At 41.5% G+C, this 27,996-nt stretch overlaps 1 long non-coding RNA gene across 1 annotated transcript; it reads right to left on the bottom strand.

The window, feature by feature from the left end:
* Positions 1–828: 828 nt before the first annotated feature.
* On the bottom strand, positions 829–27,615 carry LOC109280788 (uncharacterized). Its single transcript, XR_002087208.2, has 3 exons — positions 27,538–27,615; positions 4,638–4,775; positions 829–3,348 (listed from the first exon to the last, which is right to left on the bottom strand). It is a non-coding gene; the product is annotated as an uncharacterized LOC109280788 (long non-coding RNA).
* Between the last annotated feature and the right edge of the window lie 381 nt (positions 27,616–27,996).

Genomic DNA, 27,996 nt, shown 5'->3' with positions numbered 1-27,996 from the left:
AAGGGAGCAGTGCTCAAGGCTTGGCCAGGGCCAGTAGTACATCCACTCCTGTGACCTTCCCAGCACCTGCTTCAAGTTTAGAGGGATGGTGCCTCGTCATCTTTCCTTGAAGGAGCTGGGTGGCTACAGTCTTTCAATGGAGAGTGTGTGTGTGGGGGAGGCATGGGAGAGTATGCCATGCAGATTGCTGGGGTCTTGTATGTAGGACACCTGCTTCATTTGCTGAGGATGTCAGAAACTGAGGTTGTTGTGTGAGTACAGCAGGGCACTGGAAGAATAGAATGTCATCCTGGTGACCTAGATAATATCCCTGTTTCTGCTACCAAGTTCTTATGTAATGTTTTTGTATAATGTTGAATAAGCCCCCTAAACCATGTACAGGTAGTCACAAAATGTGTGTTCCTTATTTTCCAGAGTAGGGAGGATGTGGGTGGGGGGAGTGGGAGGCTAACTTGAGATGATGAGGTTTAATATGCAAAAGTGCTGACCCCTTATGGCTGCAACTGAAGCCAATGAGAACTGTGCATATAAAGTACTTTCTGAAGCTAAGTATTCTGAAGATACAGATCCTACTTATCCAAAACTGGGCTTCAAAATTTGTGGATATTTTTAACATTAAGTTATGTGTTTTAACTCTCCATCTTTTTAAAATGGAAATTATTTCCTTTCTTCACTTCACAGAAGAGGAATGAATTAGGATTTGTGAAGCACTTAACTACTGTAGTGATGAGCACCGCAGAAGTCTATGAACAAATTTAATCATTCTGCCTCTAGAGCAAGGTTTGAACAGTATGTAGCCATGCATTCAACAGTGAGAATACATATATTGAGTAGCTGCTCATTGAGTGAGTATTGCCCATCTTGTGCACAGAACGAGGCATCAGTAGAGGGGTCACAGGGTGCTATCTGGCCTGTGGGTAATTTCCCACCTAGGTTCAACACTCCTTTGTTGTTGGATTTCTTTCCTGCCACATCTTGATGGGATTATTGAATACTAAGAGAAAGCGCACCCTGGGGAAAATTCCTCTCAGCTGTTCTCTTCCCAGGGTTTATGATCTACTGTCTGCTGACTTCTCACCTACCTTGGGGTGTATCTTTTCCAAGGCTCCTCCTCCCTTTTACCCTTGTCCGTCACTCACCCAGATGACACTTTCAGTAATCACAGATAAATGGTGAGGGGTTAGATCCACTCACCTCTGCATGTCCTCTCTTCAGTTTCTGACCTGCAGCTGTTTCTATCCAGGTTTGATTCATCCATCTCATAAACATAAGGCCAACACAAATGAATATGCTAAGTCATCATTCCTGTACGGTGTCAGTTTATGCCAGGCTCTCTTATCTCTCAACTCACCCATTAATTAACTTAAACATGTAATTACTTTGGCTTCCTCACTTTAACTTCATGCACTTCTCCCCAGGATGATCATCTATTCCTACTGGGTATTCGGACTCCCTGCCAATTATGAGCAGCCTTCACACCAAACAGCGCACTCCTAAATCAGTCAGCCTGCCTGTAGAGCTGGCACCCTCTGCTTGTTTAAGCTGGAGTCCTTTGCTCCCTGTCCTTGGTCCTTAGTAATACCTTCTAACCTTGCTGTGACAGCTCTACTGATTTCAGTCTCTGACCCAATAGGACTTAGGTTGTGGCATCAGGTAAGTCTCCTGGTTTGTTCCCCCAACTTGGAGGGAGAAGGGGAGAAATACCCTTCTCCAGTACTTTATAGGTTTTTCTTCCTCAAGGTGGCCTGAAACCCCCGGGGCCTTCTGGGATTCCACTTCCCCTCCACTGCTGGACTGGGAAATGCCGAATTGAAAGGGCCCACGTCTGCAACAGTGACTCCTTGCTGCCGGACTTCTGGGTCTGGTTCATCCATGGAGGCGAGTATAGCGGGGCCAGAACTCAGCTCCCTGCTACAAGGGGTAAGCCTTATTGTTTATTGGCAGCCTTGAGAAGAATGTCAAACCAGTGTAGACCTACCCAGGAAAACTTCATGATCCTGTTCATAAGCCCTATTGAGATCCTACTTAGTTTCTTGATACTGGTCTGTCTTCTGGTTTCCTCACTCTGCTTCTTAACCCTGGCTTGCCTTCCAGTTTCCTTGCTTTTGGCCCTCTGACTCTGGCCCCTAATTTGTGCTTGTCTGCTGACTTCCTGAGTTTGGCTCATGACCTTGGTTGTACTTCTCTTCTAATTCCTAGCCCTGACTCTAAGCACTGTAGTGAACTGCCCGTACCTTAGATGTTACATATTAAAACAAACACTGGATACAAGCAGAAAATAGCATACACATATCAAACACCATGGATAACTTTTAGGCAAAATCCATTAGATAGGGAGTTTACTAGTGTTTCTCAAGCAGGCATCCTTGTTTTCTTGCTATGGTAGTGATACAATGTTTCAACATAATACTTACACCTCCATACTTTACCTTGACTTAAACGCATTCCCTTCTGGAAAGATGGTGTCTCAGCCTTTGTAATACAATCCTGACAGGCAGCATTTGTCACCTGGGCTCTTCAGATCTTGCGAATAATGGTACTGTCCCAGTCCATTCCAAATACTTCAAAACTTTTGAGCAAACAGTCTACATTCCCACAACCAACACCACATTCCAGCTCTTAGACTAAGAATTAACAGGTCTCTTCAGCTGCTGGTGCAATATAAATATATGTATCCGAAATTATACAGGTATTGGGTCTATCCAGATTCACAACAAGCATCTCTCTTATACCTGCATCAATCAGCTGCTGATTCTAGTGGGGTCCCTACGTTCCTAGATGTATAACCATGTCTACACAGTGCTTTTATTGGCTCAGCTTCCAGTGGTCACCAGGTACAACTTAACAGGTAGTTTGCCCACAGTGAAGACTGCCTTGAAGAAGCAGCCACCGGACATATCCAGCAACTGCTGCATCCTATTTCTGGATGTTTGTGGGCTCTTCTAGCTAAGTTGCCCTGTCCTGCCTTCTCCATGTTTGGAGAGACTCAACTAAAAGCCATGTTTCCTCTTCTATTTCCTTTCTTTCTTTGGCCAAAATTAAGTACTGAAGTTCAAAGCATGCAGGCTACAGGTGTTCCAGCCAGGCGCCAGGAGACATTGCACCTCCAGCATCCCAGAGATGCATAGTTCCTTACACAATTCCCCCTGCTTTTCTAGGGCTACTGCTTAGCTGATGGTTTAGACCTCTAGTAATCAGTGACACTGTTATGCTGAATCAGTTTCTCTGACTTCGGTCTTGTGCTTCAGCTTTGCCCCTTCCTTTCCTCAAAAAAATTCCCTTCATAGGGAGACACAGAGGTGGTTATTCTGGATCCATGCCAGCTAGCAGCTCCCCACCATGTGAGTTCTACAGGAAGAAAAAAACAGGGGAAAGTGAAGGGACAAGTGTTGACTCTGGTTCCAGAGTCATAAAATACCGTATTTTATCACATACAACACACCGCTTTCTCCCTCTCCCCGAACAAAAAAAATAATTGGTGTGTGTTTTAAGCAGAGAACCTATTTTCTTCTCTTGAAAAGAAACAAGCCTGCAGACACATTGCTTGCCATGAAAATGCCAACATGGTGAAGTCCTGTGTTAACCTTCTCACAGCTGTAGCTATTGGTACCTGAAGCAGCAAGTGAGCTGCTGGCAATATCTTGATGAGGTTTGTGATGTGGAAACAACAGTTTACTTACAGGAACCTATATAAAGAACTATTTATGGTAAAGAATCAATAGCTTTGCTATGGCCCTTGCAAGGGTCTGGGGCCTAACCTTGTGTGACACAGTAAGTCCACCTGGGAAAATCAGGATGCCAGCTAGGTGAGGCAGCTAGCATCAGGAACTTCCCAGTGCCACACTTCCTGAAGACTCTATGCTTCCAGGAGGACTTGCTCTATTTCATAGAGTCAGCTATGACTCTTGAAAATGTATATACCTACATTCTGGGTGCATCTACCTGAGACGTTTACTGTGGAGCTGCCTAATTAGCACCATAGTAAATGTCTCGGCATCTGCACATGCAGCCCTGTTAGACCACCATAAACTAATATATTCTGTCACAGGTTGGTACTTGTATATACAAGTACTATCCTGTGGTGGAGTTTTTTAGTGCTCAGCAACACACATGTAGACACTGACAGGGCTGGCTGGGGCATGAGCGTGCTTCAGTGCAGGGGCTGCATGCCAGCTGGCCTTGCATTGGAGTACCCTCATTCCCTAGCCAGCCCTCTGCAGCACGCTGAGCTGGGTCAGAACAGCCCTGGGCTGGCAGGCAGACCCCTCAGGCCCCTTGCCAGCTGGGGTTGCTCTGACCTGGCTTAACATGCTGTAGTCCTGGGCATACTTTCAAATGGTGCACCCAGAACAAAAAACTCCTGCGCTGGAGTTTATTGCTGTGCTTTAATAGCATGTATAGACATGCCCTCTGCCTTTCAAAAACAAGATGCATATTTTCATGTCTAATTTGGGGGGCATGTTATATTCAAGGAAGTACAGTAATAAGTTTGTTCCCCCTGTTCCCTTGTCCAGTGGACATTGGTACTCAGTACTAAATCCATGGCTGCATCTTGGCTTTCCTGCCCCTGCTTTTGCTTTCAGGGGCAGGAAAGTGTTGGAAAAGAAGATGCACTTCAGAATGAATGCCAATATTACCTTGTATCAACTGCAGTGCAACACCCCACAGGACTGGCTGGTGGAAGGAGTGATCCATGAAACATCCCTATCACTCCTCTTTTACGTCTTCCCTTCTTGCACATAAATTCCCAGATTGTGTGAAGTGGTTACTTTGTACTTGGGGGAAAGAAAAGAGAAATGATTCAGAAGGAATTACATTTATTAATTTGATCAGAGTATCTCACCACAATCCCAAACTGAAAAGAGACAATTTCTTTCATTGCCTCAACATCACAATAAAGATAAATGTTCTCTGCACTGGGTGTACCTTTTCTATGTAAAGCACACTTGCACTCTCTAGAGATTAATATTCTCAGAACTGCACACTCAAAAGCTTTACATTTCCAGAATTAGTAACAGTTCTCGCAGACTCAGGAGTCTAAGTGTAAACAGGAGGGTCAAAGGTTGTTGGAAGAAACAACATTTTTTAAAAGCATGTTTTTCCCTCAGAAAGTGCAGTTCTGACTTGATCTCCTAAAAGTTTCATTTCACCCACTGGCCTGTGAAGTAGTCCAGTCTCAGGGTCAAAGAGGGCTTCCTTTGGATGTTGCTGCCAGAACAAGTCGAAGTGTTGTCTTCTGTAGCCATTTTTTTAATGTTAAAAACAGCATCAAAGATATAAAATGTACTCTGCTTAATGGGAGGGAGAAAACTGGAGTCCAACCAGAATACATGCTGAAGTGTAATGACAGTCAAATATTTAAGGGTAAGTAGAAAAAACAGGAAGAAGAGAAACAAATTCACTTTCATTGGAAAAACTGTAGGACTTTATCTGTAATACTATCTTCTGCCCTGTGTTTGTGTAACTAATACATTCCATATGAACAAACAGCCCAAGTGATACCTTTTCTTGTAGGGTGTTTCTTAGTAAGGGTCTTTTTGTTTGTTTGTTTGTTTAAATACACAACTTTAATGCTAATTGATTCCACCTTAGAGGACTGGAAGGATTTCATGGAGCACAGTTTTATCTGCGCATTTTTAAATCATACTGTGTGGAACCTAAAGACGGATCCAGAGACTTCATTTGTTGGAGGCAGAGGGGGTCAAAGCAGGTCCCAGAGCACTGTGCAAAGTGTCTAAGCATAACAACATAAAGCTGTGGGAATATTTGTGGGGTCAACTGAGTCCCCCAATCCCAATCCCCTGCTTCCTCCGCTACCATCTGCCGGTGGTGCAACCACAAAAAGACAGAGGGGAATTTTTAGCGTTACATCTGATAGCCTTTCCTTGTCATCAGTTTGATAACTGTAGAAATCAAATCACTTGTGATACCCAAGCTCTCCTTAATAGTTTCTCATGTTACTTCTGTCATATATCACTCTGCATCCTTTGCTTAGAAAGGCACAGTCTTTCCCACAGTCCTAGTACTCAGTTTATGGGCCAGATCCTCAGCAGGTATAAACCAGGGTAGTTCTGTGGAAGTTGATAGATCCAAGCCATTTTGTACCAGCTGAGGGTTTTCAAGGCTCTTGAGCCCATCATTCCATGTGACCACTTGTATTTGCTTTAATGATATAAAATATTTCTAGCAGTATAATGGTGATAGATTGAGCGATGGATCTGTCATGGGGCAAGAATGAATGGATTTTCTGTTTTACATTACAAAAAAACACCCCACAGCTCACCAAATGCTCTTTTCTCTGCTTAGCCCTGTGAAGTCTGGAAGCCCTACAACTAAATGGATGGCTTTCTGTCTATAGACAAGACTGTGGAGACAATATTTATATCAAGCAAAAATACTGGGAAAAAAGTTGGCAACACTTTGCAGATTGTTTATTATTTTGTGCCTGGTCTGACAATCATACAGACCTATGCATTTATCTGTCCTGAAGGGATAATGTAAAGGAAAAATCAGGAAATGTTCATTCATACCGAAGTTTAAAAAGTAAAGATCAGTGTCTCAGTGGAAGTACTAATAGAGTAAAACCCGACTCAGCCTCTACATAATTTTTAATAGAGGAGGATGGTGTTTTCATGAATACTCCTGGTTGCATTTTGAGAAGGGAGAATGCCTAAATACAGGTGATTTCTTAAACAGGACTAGTTGTTTTTTATTATTGTTATCAAAGCATAGATCAGTTATCAAGAGTGAGAGTTTGCAAAATTTGAGGGCCTATTAAGCTACCGCTGGAGCCACAAAACAAATATTTTCCAGTCATTTTGGGTACACAAGTACTATTGCTCTAAGCAAAAACTCAGGGCCACATCTAGTTGTTACTGACACAAAGTTTAAAATTATGCTTGGTGGAAAACACATTTAGAAGTAATCAATTCTCTTTAGTTAACAGCTTTAATTTAGCTTCTCTTCTCACAGTATTTATGCATGTATGTTATATTCTTAAGCCAAAATTCACTTTCTGGTTTAAGGTACAAGTGACATTCATTAGCACTGTTATATTTGCAAGAAGACTTCTTTTAGGTAAAATTACTTTAATCATTTAATAAATAAAAAAATAAAATAAAATAATTAGAAAATGTGTTAGCTATAGACTTTGGGCTAAATTATTTCTTAATGCAATCCTTTTGTCCTAAGTTGTACAACTGCTTTCAGAATGGCAAAGAGGTCTACTTTATTCTTCTTGGCTATACCAATACCCTTGGGAGTGTAATTTCCATGACTTTATGTTCCCTTTCACCCACTTACCACTGCAAAACTTATATCTCTTTTATGTCACCTCTGAATCCAGCCTAGAAATTATTTGTACAGACTACAGCCCAGGATCACACCTCCTAGAACAAGATCTGACTTGCACCCTCTCCATATAATAAGAATACAGCATTTGTTACTGGGGCAACCAATCAAAAATGGTGATGCTATGACTTGGTTTGGTTGTTAGGAGTTAGATGGACTTTCAGAGAGTCCAGAGCACTCACCACCCCTTTTCTATACTAAGTAATGGTGAAAGATATTATAGACCCTTCCCCAACCCTTTGGTAAAGCACAAATACCATTGTAATTGCAATTGTTGCCTGTAACTTCAAGTTCATCCTCTTCTCCCTTTAAATAGCTTTGGAATTTTCTCCTATCTTCTCTCATACTGTTCTTCAGTAAAATCGGTTTAACCTGACAAGAAATGACTTGTTCCTTAAGAAGACGATACTCAGGGCCCAAGGGGTGACGATCCCAACAAGAAGCAAGGGGGGCAAGAGTGCCCAAAAGCCTCCCTGGCTCACCAAGGAAGTCTGGGAATGCCTGGTTGCCAAAAAGGTGGCGTACACCAGGGGGAAGGGGGCTATCTCCAAAGAAGAGTATACCTCCACTGCTCAGGCCTGTAGGGGGGCTGTTAGGAAAGCTAAGGTGGACATAGAGCTAGGACTAGCGTCCAAGATCAAAGATAATAAAAAGTCCTTTTTCAAATATATAGGGAGGATGAAGAAGGCACCGGGAAATGTGGGGCCCCTGCAAGATGCGCTGGGCAATCTGGTGGTCGCGCCAGAGGAGAAGGCAGACATCTTTAACAAATTCTTCACCTCCATTTTCTTGTGCAGGGACTGGGACTCCCCCACCATGTTTCAAGATGGACTCGAGGGGAACGCCTCAAGACCTAAGGTTGAGGAGGACCGGGTTAGAGTGCTTCTGGAGGGGCTGGACGTGTTCAAGTCAGCAGGTCCAGATGCTCTCCACCCCAGGGTGTTGAGGGAGCTAGCAGGGGTTATTGCTGGGCCCTTGGCATGGCTTTACGAGTGCTCATGGTGCTCGCGCCAGATGCCAGATGATTGGAAGATAGCCAATGTGGTCCCCATCTTTAAGAAAGGGAGGAGGGAGGACCTGGGCAACTATTGGCCCATCAGTTTTACCTCAATCCTGGAGAAACTCTTTGAGAAGATCATCAAGGAGCACATCTGTGATGGGCCGGCATCGGGGATGATGCTCAGGGGCAACCAGCACGGTTTCATTAAGGGCAGGTCATGTCAGACCAACCTGATTGCCTTTTACGATCAGGTCACAAAAGCATTGGATGCAGGTGTTGCCGTGGATGTAGTCTTTCTGGACTTCAGCAAGGCCTTTGACACTGTCGACCACCCCATCCTCATTAAAAAACTAGGCGACTGTGGCATCGATGCCTACATGGTCAGATGGATTGCGAATTGGCTGAAGGGTCGTACTCAGAGGGTGGTGTTGGATGGGTCATATTTGACCTGGGGGGAAGTGGGCAGCGGAGTCCCCCAGGACTTGGTCCTTGGGCCCGCACTGTTCAATTTCTTTATCAGCGATTTGGACGACGGGGTGAAAAGCAACCTGTTCAAATTTGCTGATGATACCAAAATTTGGGGTGAGGTGGGTACGCTAGTAGGGAGGGAAAGACTGCAGAAAGATCTGGATAGGTTGCAAGGGTGGGCTAACAAAAACAGGATGCGTTTCAATACTGACAAGTGCAGGGTGCTGCACTTGGGCAGTAGTAACCGGCAACACACTTATAAGATGGGAAACTCCCTTCTTGAGAGCACAGAGGCAGAAAGGGATCTTGGAGTCATTATTGACTCCAAGATGAACATGGGCTGACAAAGTGAGGTCACGGTCGGCAGGGCCTACCGGACCCTATCGTGTATCCACAGGTGCATCTCAAGTAGGGCCAAGGAGGTGATCCTCCCCCTCTATGCGACACTGGTCAGGCCGCAGCTGGAGTACTGTGTCCAGTTCTGGGCACCCCACTTCAAGAGGGATGTGGACAACATTGAGAGGGTCCAGAGGGGGGCCACCCACATGATTCGGGGACAGCAGGGCAGACCCTACAGTGAGAGGCTACGGGACCTGAACCTGTTCAGCCTTCACAAGAGAAGGCTGAAGGGGGACCCGGTGACAGTCTATAAACTCACTAGGGGGAACCAGAAGGGTTTGGGGGAAACCTTGTTTCCCCTACTGCCCCCCGCGATAACAAGGAATAACGGCCACAAGTTGTTGGACAGTAGGTTTAGATTAGACATCCGTAGGAACTACTTCACAGTCAGGGCGGCTAGGATCTGGAACCAACTTCCAAGGGAAGTGGTGCTGGCTCCTACCCTGGGGGTCTTTAAGAAGCGGCTTGATGCCTACCTGGCTGGGGTCACTTGAGCCCAGTTTCCCTCCTGCCCAGGCAGGGGGTCGGACCTGAAGATCTACAAGGTCCCTTCCGACCCTACTTCTATGATTCTATGACTTAAGCCTGTTTGGTGCAGTAACAAAAAGTCCTTTCTATCTATGAACAGTATTTTGGTAATCACTTTAGTTCAGTGATTTGCACAATTGATATCATCTTCTTTGTTACATACTGTCTTCGTCTCATAAATAACATCACGTATGGAAACCATGCATTTGGTCCTGTTGTGCATAAGTTAGATTCTGAACTCCAAAAAGAATACTTGACAATACTGTTCTCTTAAGCCAAGCACAGAGAGTCAATGCACCAGAGGCTGAATTGATTCATTCTTCTCAGATTAACCTAAATTGCATAGACTGAACTGAACAGACATTCATTTTTTATTCCAGAAATGCAGTCACATGCCTGCAGTGGCCCAGGACAGAACCCGGGGATGTTAGAGCATGCCTCCTTGCTCTGCTGGAGCAGACAGCTTGGGTCAAGCCTAGCCCACTCACCCTGTGAGGGTGGGGTTGCAAAGCACCTTGGGATATGGAGAGACTTTGAATTAACTTGAACCTGGAGGGGATCTGGGACAGAAATTCAATAAACTGATTTAACCTAAATCAAATAAGTCTGATACTACATTCATCCAGGTTTATTTTAAACCAGTTTCAGCCATTTTGAAAGTGGTCTATGTGTACTGAACTTCTGTTGTGTTATATTTGAACTGGCTTCCAATCACTTATACCAGTTTATGTGTAATTTTTGTCCCTGTCCTTTAGGACCTGTTTCTGAATCCTCTCACATTTCAGCTAACACTTAGTCTGCTTGTTTCTTCCTTGCATAGAGTAGATTCAACTCTGCTGTGAAAAATCTAGTCAGTTTTCTCCTGTAAATGATACTATTAATGTTGTACACACTTCAAGACAATGAGCTCTCTGGAGAGTGACTCTCCTTCTGCTATTTGTTTGTATAGCCCCTAGTGGAATGGGGGTCTAATCCCTGGTTGGTCCCTTGTGCTACCAGAATAGGAATAATAATTCTGTTACTTGCCCATCCTGCATCTGTTCTTATTTGTACTAACTGTTAGACATTGTTCAACATACTGTTTACTAGCTCCATTAAGTTTGTGTTTGATTAGCAAGGAAATCTGATCAGGTGGTTGTGGCAATTTTAGGACAAATACCATCTCTTCACTCCAGCAGCCAGTACATAATTTATACAAAGCCATCACATGTAATTTCATTATTTTTCTAAAGTCATGTATGCTCCTTATACCCCAAACTGCACGCACAAAATGTTCACCAGAGGCTGACAGGTGCAAGTGCTGACAGAAGTGACATTTGCTGTGTGATCAGCACTCTGAAAGTGCTCTATAGCTCTGCCATGCCAGAAGTGCACAGCTACAGAGCACTTTCAAAGTGGCCAATCACGTGACAAATTAACCCTCATGTAATGAGGGATCAGATGGAGGTACACCAAAGCAGAGTGCCTTCATATAACTTCTTTCAGTCCCTGTGCACAATCTGGACTAGGTTGATGCAGCCCAACCCAGCCCTGCCCTAGTGCTGTGTGCAGGAAAAGAGAGGGAATGGGAGAGGGGAAGGGAACTGCAGGATGGGGTTTGCCCAGCCTGAGCTGGAGGCACGGGAGCCCTCCTGCCTCATGGCCCTCCTCCCAGCCTCATCCAGCTCATGGTGGGCAAACCCCAGCCCATAGCATGCTTCCCTCCCTCATTCCTCCTCCCTTCTTGCAGATAGCACTGGAGCTGGGAGTGAGGGGTGGGGCGAGGGGAGAGAGGCTGCAGGCAGACAGCCTCCTTCTGCTGGATTGGCTTCAAAGTGAAGCCCCATCCCTCCCCTCACCCCCACATTGAATGTCTGTTGGGTTGGGGTGGGGGGTCACTCTAACTCATGGTGCTTTCTGTGAAGTGCTATGAGTTAGAGCAGGGAGCTACAAGTTTATTAGTGCCCTGCATATAATTTTCTGTTTCCCTACTGCAAACAATGCATTCAGTTATCAGCATGGCTCATACAGTTATGTTTTGTATGTGCAATTAGACTTGTATTTTTGAAAAAATTGTCCTTGAAGAGGTGATCAAAATTAAAACAAAAGGAAGCTTTGCTGTTGCTCCATCTGCAGTTCACGATGTGTATCCTGGTAGCAAAAATTTGTCAGAGGTAATAGTGCAATCCGATTTAACATGATCTTTCTTAGTGCAACATGCACATTTGAAACCATTTAATATGTTTTCAAAAATGTAGTGAACAACCCTGAAACCCAGGAGGATGGTGTTCATTCAGGGACATTGTGACTGACTCTATAGCTCCTTATTAAGCTGCATGTATGCTGCTTGTGCAGTTCAAATTAGCCTTAAAAGTAGCATATCCAGATAGCAAGACATTGTCCCTGCTTCAGCTAATCCTCCAGTAATATAGGGCTGCTAAAACTGCCTCTCTCTACTCTGGCCTGGCCTCCTGGCAAAGGGGGATATATCTGAGGAAATACCATCTCTGAAAGCACAGTTCAAGACCAGACTCACTGGTCCAAGATCATATGGCACAGCTAGATGCTGGTGATTAGTTTCTCATATGATCATACAAATAATCTGCTAGATATTATGTGCGTTCCTCACCTTTGTAATCCTCCAGAAGCCCTATACAGCATGAGGAATGAGCTAAGAGATGCAACAGGCTGTTTATTTTCCTCCAAAAATAATTAGAAATTAATAGGATAAAGCTCATTCATTTTCATGAAAATGATAAGAGGAATTAAGATGCTAATTCATCTGAGCTATACTGAGGTAGACATCCCCCTTCCCCCCAAATCTGTGTTCTGTTGAGTAACATACTAGGTACTGAAAGAGCTGCTCCTTATAAGTAGGCAGTCATGCCCATGTGGGCAACTGTGATGAGCTGGGATTAGTTAAATCACTAGCAGCCAGACGCACTCAGGTAACTAGGGCCAGCTGGGGGTAATTTAGCCTGCCTGCTGCCCTGACTCCTGACACCTGCCTTCTCAGTGCTTATCGACAGAATTCCTTTCAAATCCCTTTTACTCATAATTTTTTCCTAGCTGTACTTTATAATTCTACACACAATGAAGCCATAGTCTCCATTGACTGTTGATAAAAAAACAGACAAAGATAAATAGACTAAGGAAACCATTTATGGTGGCAAGGTGCATCCATTTCATGAACCAAAGCGTGCATAATATTCTAATGACCCCATCTTAAGGACACTTGTACTCTCGACTGGTTTTACCATGCTCTACATTTTCTTATAGCTGGGGGAAAGAAAATCTCTATTGGAAAATACTGTAAAAAAAATGAGCAGCCTGAAATCAGTCCTGGCACATAGATGCAATATATATCACCTATGTGTTGATCCTATGCACGTGTTACACTGCAAAATCATTTTAAGTACAACGATACGGTAGGCTTATCTCAAAGCTGAGATGACTTCAGTTTTCCATCCTTTCCAATTTGAGACTGCTCTGCTTTCTAAACCATAACTGTAACCTATGAGCAATCTAATGTTTCATCTTTCTGATTTTATATATTCATAATGTTAATACTATTAGACTTTGTTTTTGAACATGGCTTTTTGTAGGGCTTACTGGAACCTAAAATCATTAGTTAAATCTGCAGATGCCTTTTTCTGTGTATTGTATAAGGAATTATACATTTACATTTTTTATACATTGTATTACTGACAACTAATTTACAATACCATAATTAAATCTTAACATTTTCTCCTTTAACACAAAGAGTAATAGAGTTAAAGCTGAGCTCTTAAAAACTGTGCTAATTTTAGTTTCTCCCCCCTCTGAAATTTCCTTATCTTGGTTTTAAAAAGCAGATTAGATTGCCAATGGTATTTGTAATTTTCATTATGTACAAGTATTTGGCTAGTTTCAGTTAAAAAAGAAGAGTAAGCAAAAAGGAGTACGTTAATACTTTTTCTTTTACATTAAAAAATGTCTACATAGCTATGCTTCTGTCAGTATTATATGTTCCTCCTATGCTGATCCTGCTTCCTTACCCTTATTGCGCTATCTGTGGAGTGAAAGATCCTTCTCTTCCAATTGGCTCTAGATGATATTTTTTCCTGTTTGACTCCATGTCCGTCCTGGTTGAACTTTTCTACAGCATTATAACATTGTCATCACCAGGATGCTGGATACTAACAAACTTCAAACCCAACTCTTTAACTTATTTTAAATTAAATTTTTAATATCCTGATAACAGTAATAATAATACCTACATCCTACATATCGTTTTTCAATTCAAAGTGCTTAAAGTGCTTTACAAAAGTGGTCAAAATTGGCTAGTTTGTTTAACAAAATATTGAGCAAGTAATGACAATGAATTAATACTTTCAAACATGTATATTTTGCACTCTGCATATTTCATTGGAAAAAATGATCTCTTCCCACATCTTATAGTTATTCTACTTAGTCTACTTCTTCCTTACCTTCCTTCTGCTTTTGAAACAAATGCAGAAGGGGATGCGTATTCTACTTGTCTCATATATGACAAACCCAAGGGATCTTGAAATGCAATTGGCTATAAACAGAAGGAAAATATTCTAAATATAGAAACCTCCATAATTAAGCTCTTCCTGGCTGAACTTAAAAATAACTTAAAAAAAATAAAAGCAGCATAGTTCCCATTGTCAAATCCAAGCGTTAGAAACATTCATACAAAATAGGAAAGGTCTCACATCCTAGTGGGAATCATGGCATTGTCTTGAAGATGACTGCTGTTTTCAGTACATATTGAATATGAAGCTTGGATGAGAGTGCTCTAGGAAAAAAATAAGTTTTGTATAAGAAAAGACACTTGCATTCAATGGTGATGGGCACCAGTGTAAGAATCTGGATAAATAGAACTGATTTGTTTTTCAAAATGGATTTCTCATCAAATTACAATCTGCAGGTTTGCCTTGACATACACCTTTTTCATTATGGATGTAAAGTGTTGAATGAACAAATTCTCAATGTAATAAGAAACACTAATTTTTGAGCAGTTGGCATATGAAGGGCAACAAGGAGGCCAAAGGACAGATCCCAGAGTGTCTGATGGTTCTTGAAAAAGATATGATGAAACACAACAGAATTCAGTGACTTATTTGCAAAAGGTAGTGATTTTAGAACTCTCCTTATTCTTTCTGTATTACTTCATTTTGCATGAAAATATCACAAAGGATTAATACAGAACTCAGAAGGGCTATACTCTGGTTTTTGCCATTTCAGTAAAATTCATCCAACATAAATGTTTAAAGCTCTTGTTAAGACTGAATTCTGTAATACAGTCCTACCTTAACTACTGCACAGTTACTTCTGCATCATTGTACTCCCAAGAATGTACTGCTATATCAGAATATCCTACTAGTTCATGTCTATCCAAGGCAAAAATATTTTAGAGCAGTATTGCATATCAAAACACACTGCCTAGTTCAGTGATTCTCAAGCATGGTGCTGTGCACCCTGAGGTGCCTTGAGATACTTTCAAGGGTTCCACACAATGTTAGCACTGTTAGGTGTGAAAACATGATTCACACAATAAATGCAAAGATTTCAAATAGGAATCCACAGTATTAAAAACATTCTGACCTGTTGTGAGCTTTCTATTTGTAACAGAAAAATTGCTCTATTTTTTTTTCTATAGTCAAAAACTAAGTGAAAATGAAGAGCTGGTATTTTCTGAGGGGTGCCCTGAATCTAACAAGAGATGCCTTGAGTCTAAAAGGCTGAGAACTACTGGTCTACTTAAAACATGAGTATAACAAGTTTCTCCAAAAAGAATAATTTCACAAGGCTTTCATGAAATAAAACTAGGTTTGTTTCATGAAGAATGCAGATGCCTAGACCTCTAACACTTTTGTTTCCTACAAGTAAAAAAAATCACAGTATGATTCTTGAAGAGAGAGAGAGCACTAGAGAGAGAACCTGTTTGATGAAAAACACTTTCATATAGAAAAAAGGCTGGGAAGCACAAGGGAAGCTTTACAACATGAGTTTCTAGTACCAAAGTCATTTCAGGTGGTGATATGTTATTTCTAAGAGACTTGAGCCTTGAAGCCATGTAATGGCTGAAGTTTGGAGCTAGAACCAAAAGGTGTACTTCCTTCTTGCTTTCACACAGACAACAGTATAATTCTGTTATGTGAAATTATGCTAACAAAGTTTTCACAGGTGGTGTGCTATTTTGATGCTATGCCCCCAGTGCAAACAAACAAGTTTATGAATGTGTAAATGTTGTGTTCAGGTGCTTGAAACCCATCATTCCTGTATAACACTTATTAGAAGAACTAGGAAGTTCATTGATTAGAGGGAAACAGAAACAAAATGGAATCATTGCTTTTATGGTAAATTTCTAGATCATTTCCTTGGAGACGTGCTGTTGCAAAGGTACACCAGCATAATCCAACCCAATCTAATCATTAGGGTTGACAAGGTTTCAGTTCTGAATCAGAGATCCTTGGGGAATTTAAAGTTACATAGACATGTTTTACATAAAACATATCAATTATGTTTAGAGCATACCTCAAAAATCATCTTGCTAGTATACCCCAGAATTTGTAGGCTGGCCTTTGGCATACTTGTACAATGATGGTAGACAGTTGAGTTTGGGAGTCTGACAAGAATTGTCTCCCAGGCTCTCACACAATTGCTAAGGATGGCTATGTATTAGCTACTTAAAGGTTCTAGAATCCTTTATTTACTTATTAACAAGTCCTAGGCTGTCAAAGTCCTTTGGCTCTTTTCTGTTTCTTGGGAAAATTAATAGTTCATGTCAGTCAAATTATTGCTCACCTGTTCAGTTTAGAAATCTAGGATAGGCAGACAAGGCTCTTTGGGTAAATGTGATATCTTTTATTAGACCAACTAAATAGTTGGAAAAATTGTTCTTTGCAAGGTTTCTGGCATAAACACCCTTCTTCAGGCATTGAAGAGAGTTTGTTGTTGGTTTGGGTGCTCTCCTGGGTAGATTAGAAGCCAATATGCAAAAATGCAGGTCTGTGAAAATGCAAATGAATGGTAGAGTAGACAATAGGTGGGTGTGGGAAGAGGCAGAAAAGGGATGTTCACCTGGTGAAAGAGTGCAGCTAATAAACTGTAGAGAGGTTACATGGGGTTCTCAGAAGGCAGGCAGGTTATAATGTGCCATAAATCCAATGTCTATATTTAATTCGTGATTTTTTATATCCAGTAGATCTATGAAGTGAAGTTCGTTGGCTTGTCTATGAAAAGTGTTTTGTAAATTCCCTTTGAGGATTAAAACTGAGAGATTGGTGAGAGAGTGGTTTTCTTGTGAGAAATGTGCCCCTGCAGGCAATTGGATAGTTTTGTCTTCGGTAGATTTTCGGTGTGTGTTCATTCTGGTATGCAGTTGTTTTGTTTCTCCTACATATTTTCCAGCAGGGCATTTGGTGCACTGGATGATATATATTACATTTTGGGAAATACAGGTGTAAGATCCAGAGATGATGATGATTCTGTTATGGGCTTCTAATCTATCCAGAAGAGCACCCAAACCAACAGCAGACTCTCTCCAATGCCTGAAGAAGGGTGTTTGTGCCCAAAAGCTTGCAAAGAACGATTTTTCTAACTATTCTAACTAATTTAGTTGACCTAATAAATGATACCACATTTACCCAAAGAACCTTGTCTGCCTATGTCCTTAGACCATTATGGCTACAACCAACAACCCTGAAACCCAGAATGTGCAATTCCCTAATGCCTACTTTTTAAAGCATTATTGAATCTGAAGTTACTTCCAAAAAGCTAGATTTGGTCTCATTTCCCTTCTTGACTTGCTGCTGTCTGGGTAAAGCTGGGTGTTTAGAAATGAATTAGAAAATGTCAGCTGTGACATTTTCTAATTCTGCTTCTATACCACCTGTAAAATACCTGCTAGCCAGCTTTCACAGCAAGCTGTAACTTCTGTATTCAGTAAAGAAATCTTCAACATCTCTGGTCATCAAAATCTTTATTCATTCAAAATGCTTCTCCTTTAAAATCTCATCCCATTTGTAAATAGTATGGTAATTCGTTGTTAATATTAAATAATGTATCGTAATACTTATTTGGCACTTTTTTGTGCACCGCATCCAAAGAACGTCTTTGAAAAGGTGGGCAGGTGTCATTATCTATATTTTACAGAAGAGGGAAGTGAGGCACAGGAAAATTCAGTGACTTGTCTAGCAAGTCACTGAAACAAAGTTAGGAAATCCATCGTAAAACCAGGAATAGGACAGAGAACCTCAATTTTAGTCCTATGCGCTTCTAAATTATCGTAAACTGATTAAACCAGGTAACCTGGCTTTGGTCTAAAAGAACCCATATTTCTGGAGTGGATTAATTTCTCATTGGAATGTCACAACCCAAGGGTGTGATTTTTGTTTTGTGAGTGCTTTGGCACTGCTAAATTGTTCCCGCTAAATTGCAGCTTCTTTGCACAGTGGAGATTTCTGCTGCAGAGGAGAACCCCGGTGCAAAAGAATTCCCGCCACCAGTAGCTTTCTTTGCAGGGTGCATTTCTTTGTTGCAGCACAGAAATGCACGTTGCAAAGAGTTCCCGCCATTTGTATTATAATTCGAGCCCCATTATTGGCTTGTGTTAAATTATTCACACGTGGCAGCTCGTGATTGGCTTTCTAGCCGTAAAAAAAGCTTGAGTGGTTTCCGCTCAAGTTGGAGGACTCCACGAACACCAGGAGGAGGAGACTTCACGCTGTGTGAAGATCTCTAAGTGCTGCAGAGCCTATCGGACCCAGCGCATTTCAAGCAGGCAACAGAGGTCTGATCAGCCTCTAGCCTCTCCCCGTCGCCGTTCGCAATCCTCAACGTATCCCTCTCCCTGCGCGCAAAAGGATCCACGGAGCCTCGACAACTCCATGGGAGTGATCGAATATTGTCTGAGTCCTCAAACAAGGATTTAAGCGGAGCTGTGCCTGAGAAACTGTCCAGCCTACACCGCAACCATCTTCGGTGTAAGTAAATAATCTTGAATCAACCATTACGTGTCCGTGCCTAATTCTAGCGTGCCGCCTGTTTTCTCCGATCCAGCGTGCCTGGGTTGCTGGCCACAGCCTGCGCGGCACGAAAAAGGGCCCGGATCGCTCCCGGCCCACACATGGAAGAGAAATGGGTAGACACAGACCAATAATATGCCTCCTAGTCTATAAAAATGAACAAACAAAACAAAACACAAACCCAGAATCAACATATGCCCGTGTAGAACTCTTTCACTTTCAGAACTCTAGCTAAATTAGACAAATAGAATGCACAGAATCTCAAGCTGCCACAGCTAAACTTCTTCTCCTACTTGCGTTAGCTTGTTTAAAAGTAGCTTAGTTCCATCTTGCTGTCTGCAATATGGACATATCCTCAGCACACTGCAAGATGCTATCAGGTATTTGCATGTCTAAATGACCTTCAGTACATCTGAACATTTGCACCCATTAAATATGGGTGTAAAAACATTACACCCATAATTAATTATTTGCACTTACAAAAATACAGGCATACAAATGAAAGGTCTTTTAAGACCAGGCTAAAAATTATGGTTAAAACTTGTATCAGGAAGCAGCTGATCTGAGTACCTGCCCGTGTTCCTGCATTAAATGTAATGGTAGGAGCTAAATTGATTTCCCTCCACTCCCTTCTAAACTCATGTTTGAAACTCACTTCAGTAAAATATCTTCACTGCTTTACCACATTTGTGAATATACTACATAGAACTTTGCACTAATTCAAGATTGCTGGATGTTGAAGCTCATTCAGAGGCTGAAACAGCAAAACCAGCAGTAGCTCTGTGCCACTTTATCTTTTCTGTTATCTCTCTTTTCATTTTTTTATTTATCTCTGTTCATTCTGAGAAGCAGCACAGAGCAGAGAGTCAGGTTGCCTGGGATCTGATTCATCCTCTGATACTGTCTCCCTGGCTAATCTTGGAACTCTTTGTGACTCATTTTCTCCATCTGCATAATGGGAACAATGATCATTCCCCTTCACACAGGAAAGGAGGAGACAAAGGTTAACACCCCATCTAGGCAAGGGAATCCTAGAACCTATTTTTGCACTCCTCAAGCAAGTGCCCTAACTATTAGGCTCTTGGCTTTTGGGCTAAGAGAGCCCAAGAACCTTCCTCCAATTTTTGTTACTTACAAGGGGGTATGTGCCTTCCTGGGGCTGAATAAATGCAGCCATTCTAAATGCTAGTTATTTATCTAAAGGATTTGAGCCCAGGTGATTCTTTAGCATGCATGTCTCTGTGGCAAAGATACTTTGAAGTGGCAAAGAAACTTCGAAATCACATAATGATATGAAGTAGTCGAATTCTGGTTTCAGGATAAAGAGGAAGTTTGACAATGTGTCAGTCCTAAAGGACTATTGCTAAGACCTGAACTAAAGCATCAGGATCTGATGAGACCTCTTATTCAGTGAGGAGAAATACAATATGTAGTTGTAACACTGCCCTTAACCATCTAGTCTGAAGTCAGGCAGAAGGCAGGCTAGATTTGCACCTTATAGACTAACTAAATCATATATACACATACATTATACCTTTACAGGTTTCCCTCGCTTTATACTGTATGTGCATTCCTGGAAAATGGCACATAACTCAAATTTGCATGAAGGGAACCCACTTTACAATGTAACAAATAGGGATACGTTCCAAAACATTAACTGTACTAACCTCCAGACCCATTTCTACCACTTTTACAAGACAATTTTGGCACTCACCAATAGCAGACAGTACACATAAGCACAAGGCACTATCATAATGGGGATGGCAACTACAAAAACATGTCACAGACAGGGAGTGAGGAGCACAGATCCACACAGGAGACTATATTTTGGTGCACGTCACTCCCACAATGCACCGCACAAAGCAGCTGAATGCAGGTTTCCACCACACCGATCGCATAAGAGTGAATTTACCTTGCATATAATGAATCTTTGGTATAAAAAAGGTCATCACAGAAGAGTGAATACAGAACCTGCATAAAGTGAAGGAAACCTGTATATGATTTAGTTAGTCTATAATACTTAGTCTATGATATATCATAGACTATTATAGACTAACTAAATCATATAGATGTATTTATATATATAATTTAGTATGCATAGTATGTATAGCACAAGCTTTTGTGAGCTCAATCTCACTTACCCATCTACTCATAAGTAGAGCTATCAATTTACAGGATATTTTAAAAATGACAACCGTACTTAATTACTTTGTGTAGCTGTAATATAATGAATTAGAGTTCACTGCTTGTTAGAATAGGACCATGCACAGCATTACTATTTCTTTACAAATCTGTTACACATTCCTGCTACTTTAGTTCTTAAGCCTCAGCAAAGCAGACACTTTTCCAAGCTGCATGTAATGCCTTGTTCTAAGGACAACAGGCCCAATTTGACTATTGCTGAGTGATTTCAGTGTATGCGGAGCTCTTTTAGGAGCATCAGTTGCCATCTTATTGGGAACAAAGCTAAGCTATGAGCCTGGGTTGTCTTCAATGGCGAACAGCAGGTATATAATGGCATATCACAGCCTCAGCTTTAAGTACTGCTAAACAGAAAAAAATCACTTGTTTCATTAAAAGTGAAAATTAACAACCAGCCTCTTTCAAAGTAAAAGATGGTTCACAATACTGGGATGCTGTGCAGGTTCCATCTCGCTTGAGCTCTTGAACATCCACAATGTCTATTATAACTAGGGCGAGCTAGAAGTACTCAGCCCTGCTGACAATCAGTTTTTATGCATGCATGCATGCAGATATGCATGTTATGTACCTTTGGAATATCAGTACAACAACATATGTAGGTGTATGTATTACCAGGATCTGTAGGATACAGTAACAGCTGTAGATGTTAAGACTGGAGTTTAAAGCCTGTCCTTGAGTCTTTTTTTTTCCCCTTTAATGTTCTGGCTCTTGGTGTTTTACTGCAGGAAGTTATAGAGTAATCAGACTGTAAAATTCTGGCCTGGGGGAGACGGTGATTCCAGCCACAGACTGTAGCAGATAATAGACTGTGCCTCACTTGACAGAAAGATAAAAGAATGCATCTTGTTCCTCATTATTTAACTGGTTTTGAGAGGTGGCATTTTTTCTTTCTCTGGTTAAGTTCCATAAACAGTGTGAAATGTCACGATGACAGTGGAAACCTGCCAGTGCAGCCCTTTAATTAGAAAATTTCCACACATGGAGCAAAATGAGGGTCTTTATGCCACTTCCTGTTCTGCTATCCATAGATCAGAAGACCAAGAAAGACACAGATAACAAAACACAAAATAAATGAACCTACTTTATACTGTTAATTCAGTGTCCCTTGTTTAGACCTGTGTCTTTGGGCTGTCCGGTGCAGCACTTCTAAGTTTCATTACATGATCAGTAACTTGAAGTTTTGCAAGATAAAAGGACCACAGTATCCAACTTGTTTGACTCCTGGGAGTGAAAGTCACTGTAACTCTCTTAAAGTTACATAGCAGAGCTAAGCGACAGCAAGACAAGAGTCAGACCCTCTGACTATTTAAAGAAAGGAATAGTTACAGATGTACAAGATGACGATGCTATGACTCTACAGCCTGAATCCTCAGCTGGTGGAAACAGATTTGACTCTACTGACTTCAACTAAGTCACACCAGTTTACACTGCTGAGGATCTGGCTCATAGCTCTAATTCTGAAATATTTCTCTCTTGTCTATATCTCTTAAATTCTCTCCCACAAGTCATATGAGCAAATGCTTTAATTTAGTCATTAAATTATAGGCTAGGGTTTCAACTAGCTTACATATGTGCACTACCTGATAATTTGGCCCGTATTTCTACACCACTGTTTTCTGCCATATAATGTCGTGTAATGTCTCAGATTAGTTGGCTCTGTAAACCATTCAGAAACAGTGTCCTGACAGACATAGACTTATTTGCATTGTTGAGTTTGTGCTCTGTAGGGAGTTGAAGTGAAGTAACCCCTACAATTTAGGAACCTATTCTGTTTTCTCTACCAAATTTTCTATAAATATAAATGAAATATTGATGGAGCTAAATTCATAACAGTAAATTTTGTATCAACCAATTCTTTGAGGCATTAACACTGTTTAATATTTATATTAAATGATTTGCTTGCAGTATAATCTTATTACATGCCTATCTTCTATTTGTGAGAGTCCCAATAATTTCTTAATCATGCCTAAATCCACACAACACAAATCTAGGATATACAATTTAAAATATCATAAAGCAGACATGTTTTTCAGTGTCTTAAGACAATGCATTAGATGTATATTACCAGTAGATTCAGATAATGTAGGTGTCTGCTAAAGGGAAAATAGTGGCTTATTCCAACACAAAAACAATAGGACAGGAAGTGAAGAAGAAGGCTACATCCATCTAAAACTTCAGGGGGAATTCTAATAAGGCAGAAAGGATTTATTTGCACCGGAGCTTGATCAGGTTGTAACAGTAAATGCCCCTTATTTTTGTGAAAAATCTCATGAGATATTTATTCAATGACAGGAAGTGGTTAAAACCTTGGGCTTATGTCTCATCAAGTTAAGTCCCTCATCTGACATGTCTGTGTGGATGTGTGCAGACACATGTGACAACCTATGTACAAAAGGCTCATAAGCATGAAGGTGAAGATTATACCTCGATGTCTCAGTCCCATAAGGTGCTGAGAACTCTGATCCACAATGCACTTAAGCACATGCTTAATTTTAAGCATGAGCAATCTCACCGAGTCAGTTACGTGCCAAGGTAAAGTGTTGGCGAAGGGGCTGGGATACTCGGCATGTTGTATGACTGAGTCCCAAGCAGACAACAGTGGCAGCTTCATTTCTACAGAATGTTATACACAAACTGTTTTCATAAACAACTGGCTATTTTACAATTTTCTGTGCTCCTGTTTGCTCTGGCATGAATGAATCACTGTCTGCTATTTTATACAAGTACACATTTTAGTGTGAAGTTGCTTTGCCAAAAAAGCAAACAACTTTTGGTGATTATAGTATCACTTTCTATCTATTGAAAGGTTCCCAGAAATGTTCGATGTTGAAAGAGGAGAATTTCATTTCCTGGATTTGTAGATAATATCTACCAATGTCTGTACAGTGCAACTCTCTTTTATCCAAAATCCTTCATTATCTAAATTAAGACCATGACCCCTAATGATCAGCATTTACATGCAAAACTCTTCTTGTTATCTGAACCTGCATTTAAGCAAGTAAATGCCACATCTCTCATACAAGTCAGATAAAAAGAGGTATTGTGTGCTTAGGGCATAGACAGAACAGCATGTTACTCTGTCATAAATGCAATGGGAAGACAGCAGCAAATATTGACAGTGCTCTCTGTTATGGGGAGACCAAGAGAGTTGGCAGCCCTCTACATTAAATTAAAGAATTGTACCATTTGTTTTCTCAGACAGAAGAGGACCAAATGCAACAGTTCTATCCTGGCAACAGCTACATCCTAATGGCCTTAAAATATGTGCGCTGTTTCACTAGAATGAATATCTGTGACTGAAACATGTTTTTCCCTGAGACTTGCATTCTAGGCTTTGGATTCTTTCTTTGGTCTTTATACTTAAGCTGCAAAGGAGTGCCTTAGTAAAACTTGTCTTTCCCTGCCTTCAGTATAACGTTGTGAATTCTCACCGTGTTTTCAGCAGCTTGCTCACAGCTTTTCATCTGTCCACCACCTCTCTCTATTACATGATTACTTTATATCTCAAAGATGTACTCTCTAATATGCATTACAAACACAGACTGTCTGTACTGACAAAGCAGACCACGAGGACTGATTCCTCCATGAGCACTACACACCGAAATGGATGCAATATAGCTACAATATGGCTACAATACATTTGCTGTCTTGGGATTGCTTATAGCAGGGATGTCCAACTGGCGGCCTGTCAACTGCATGTGACCCAAGAAGGGTTAAACTGTAGCCTGGGCTCCCACCCAGCTGCTGCTCCTCTCATTGTGCTGTCTGCAGAAGCAGCCATGCTCTCCAGGATCCCGCTTCCTTCCATTTCTCCCACTTTGGGAGCTTGTGGCCTAGGGTACCTGGGGTGTGATATAATTTGGAGAGGAGGCCAGAGAAAAGAGAGCCTGCAGCCAGGAGCTTCGGGTGTTGCAGGGCACCTGAGTGTTTTATGCCGCAGCCTGGGGTTACTGCGGGTGCATTGTGCAACTGCAGGGGTCATGCAGTGTGCAGCCCCAGAGGTCCATGGTGCTCCACTGGTGTGACCCGTGCTAGGGTGTCCTGTGGGTTGTGCAGCCCCTGGCCACTTACAAGTTGGACAGGTACTACCACAGTCCTTTGATGGTGCAGATATGTTTTACGTGCCTGAAGAACTGATTGGTGACTGAGTTTTTCATCTCCAAAGTTACTTATATCCATGCAAATGTTTTGCCTTGATCAACAGCCTGACAAGGTTTTTCTTCTGTGAAGCTCTTCAATGAATACAGTGAGCTATGTGCAACAATTCCACTATAGCATATGACAAAGCCAAATCTTTCTAATATTTTTTATATGATTAGCAGTAGAGACAGCTGAAAGGAAACTGACAATTTGGGCAGGAGGGTTCAACGTTTATTTAACACTACATAAATATGTAATGTTAAATACTCACTACAGAAGGGCTCATTTTCAGGAAGCTATAAGTTTGAAAGTTGCATAAATCTCTCCTGACTGAATTTACAGAACTTTGTTAATTTAGTGAATCAGAACCGTCATTTCTTCAGAGAATCATTTCTTCAGAGATGTTTTCTTTAATTTACAACAGCTAGAAATTCAGGAACTACTGTAAGTGCCTAGGAAGCCCAGGAACAATAGCTCTTTCCTGTAAGTGTCACTAAAATGATGACTAAACAGCCAAACAGCCAATAGTTAGACAGCAAGCAAACTTAATCACAAGTGGAATGCAACGGAGATAAGTAAACTTGATGAGAAAGAGTGAAATTATATATAATTTATGACTTTGTACTTTTATATTCCAGATAGGTAAATAACATTCCAGCTGCATAAAGCCCAGCAAAAGCTGAGTAACAATAAGGGCGGAGCGCAGAGTGATTGTGGTGATAAAATCTCCTCCGCCCCACTCAAGACCCGCTGTACAGCTAATCCACCGCCCTCAGAGAGGCATAGAGTAGCTGTCACAGCCCATCTGCACCACATGTGTGATTTGTTAAGGTCACCGATCATATAAACATTGGCCCCAGGGAACATTAAATCATAGACTCTTAGAAAAGTAGGGCTGGACGGAACCTCTTTTAGTCCAAGCCCAACTGGACTATTTTTTAGCCTGGAGACTAAACTGAAGTCTTTTAGTTCAACCCCAACTCCAGGCAGGATCCTCCCTATCCAAACCATCCCATACACATCCTCATCTAACGTATTCCTAAAACTACACAATCAATCCTGATGCTCAACTACAAAGCCTATTGCCTGAAGACAGCAGAAAGACCCTAAACTGCCACAGGTAAAGCAGGGGGACAAGGACTGTCAGTATCTTACCACTGCAAGCTTGTTAAAATGCAATTGAGAGATCCAAATAAGACCATTCCTTTCCCTGCCCAATGTGACCTTCCTAACCAGCCTGCAAAAGATTGGCAGATATCCTTTCCACAGCATGGGCACTCCCATTCAGCCATTCCACCCACGTTTCTTCTTACAGGTTTATGTGGTGTTACCACAGGTGAATTTTACTGGGGATACAGAAGCAGCCCTAGTTACTAGCACTCAGTTAAAACAAATGAAAGATTACAGTGGAGTATGCCTGGAGAATATCAACTAGTTAAGTGACTAATGAGCCCCTGCAAAATCTTAAAGGTCTCTTATTCACTAGACAAGAGCAGATATGGACTCCTGCCATCGGATAGATGCAGCACCACTCTGTCTCAGGAGGGAAAGAAAGTCTCAAGGACATGAGAACTCTAATTGTGGAAACAGGCACCAGGAAGTCCGGACCCATTTAGCAATAAAAGGAAAGCAGAATCTTCGTGCTGTGGTACAGGTGGTATTTTTCAAACATGACATGAGATGAGTTGGGTAAATCCATACTAACCATTGCTGTGGTCATAAACAGAAAACATCCCAGGCTAGTGAGCCTAATTTAATTTAATTAAGTGAATGTAAAGTCACATGGTAACTCAATGACTGCTATTTCAGAGTTGAAAAAGATGAATTTGTTAAAATTAGATCATTCAAATCTTTTATGGGAATTGTTCAATGTGTAGTTAAATGACCCAAATCCCCACCCCTCTGTCATGTCTCTCCACACTTCTCTCTGTCCTTGACAGTTTTTGAAAATATATGAAATTTTAAATTTCTCTTTTGGCCCCAGTTTTCACTTAATATCCCTGTCCACATAAACAGAAAGGTAAATAGCTAATTACCTGTGTCTACTTTCCTCAGGAATCAATTTTATGCTACTCAGAATGATAACATGTAGTGTTGCATAATTTAGAATATGGGAGTTAGTTTTTTTTTTAATTTGGCCTTTTGTTCCACAGTAAGCGTTTGGTAAACAGCTCCTGATTTCCTTAAATTATTACCTGGCTGATTTCAACAAATACTCCTTTGACTGCAGGATGTTTGCAGTCCAGTAGTTTATTGCATTTAATAATAGAGAGGAGAACTTATTCGATTGGACCTGCAAGTCATATGAAATGATTCTGCCCCCTGATTGTGGCTAAGTACAGACAGTCAAAAAGCCCAAGGCTGAACTGATTCAATCTTTGCAGGTTAGTCTAAACTGCACAAATAAACTAAACTGAAAGAAGTGTAAACATTTACCTTTGATTCATGTGCAGGAAATGCAGCCATGTGCCTGCAGTGGCTCAGGCCAGAAGCCAGGGGCTGCTAGAGCATGGCTCTCTGGTAAGTAGCCAGCAAAGGCTGTGTGTTCACTTCCTCTTCCTGCTGCCCCAAGGTCTCTGGGATTTGGAGTCTAGAATCACAGCTGAGTCTAGAATCACAGCAGCAGGACTCAGATTCAGATTCGGCCCGAATCGGGGACAGTGATTCGATTAGTTGATTTGGATCACTGTCCCTGATTCAGCCAAATCTGAATCTGAAGATTCAATGCTGATTCAGAGAATCAGTGATTCGGACATAGACACAGCTTTAAATGTTTTTTCTATGTACTTTGAGGTACCAGCGTGGCTCATGAACACCGCAGTGCTGGGGCGGATGGAGCATCCCACAGGAGCGCGAGGGGGTGGGCGAACCTGGAAGTACTTCTGGTCCACTTCT

Source organism: Alligator mississippiensis, chromosome 2 (genome assembly GCF_030867095.1).
Source record: "Alligator mississippiensis isolate rAllMis1 chromosome 2, rAllMis1, whole genome shotgun sequence".
Classification (NCBI taxonomy): domain Eukaryota; kingdom Metazoa; phylum Chordata; order Crocodylia; family Alligatoridae; genus Alligator; species Alligator mississippiensis.
This window is presented reverse-complemented; position numbering and strand designations above follow the sequence as displayed.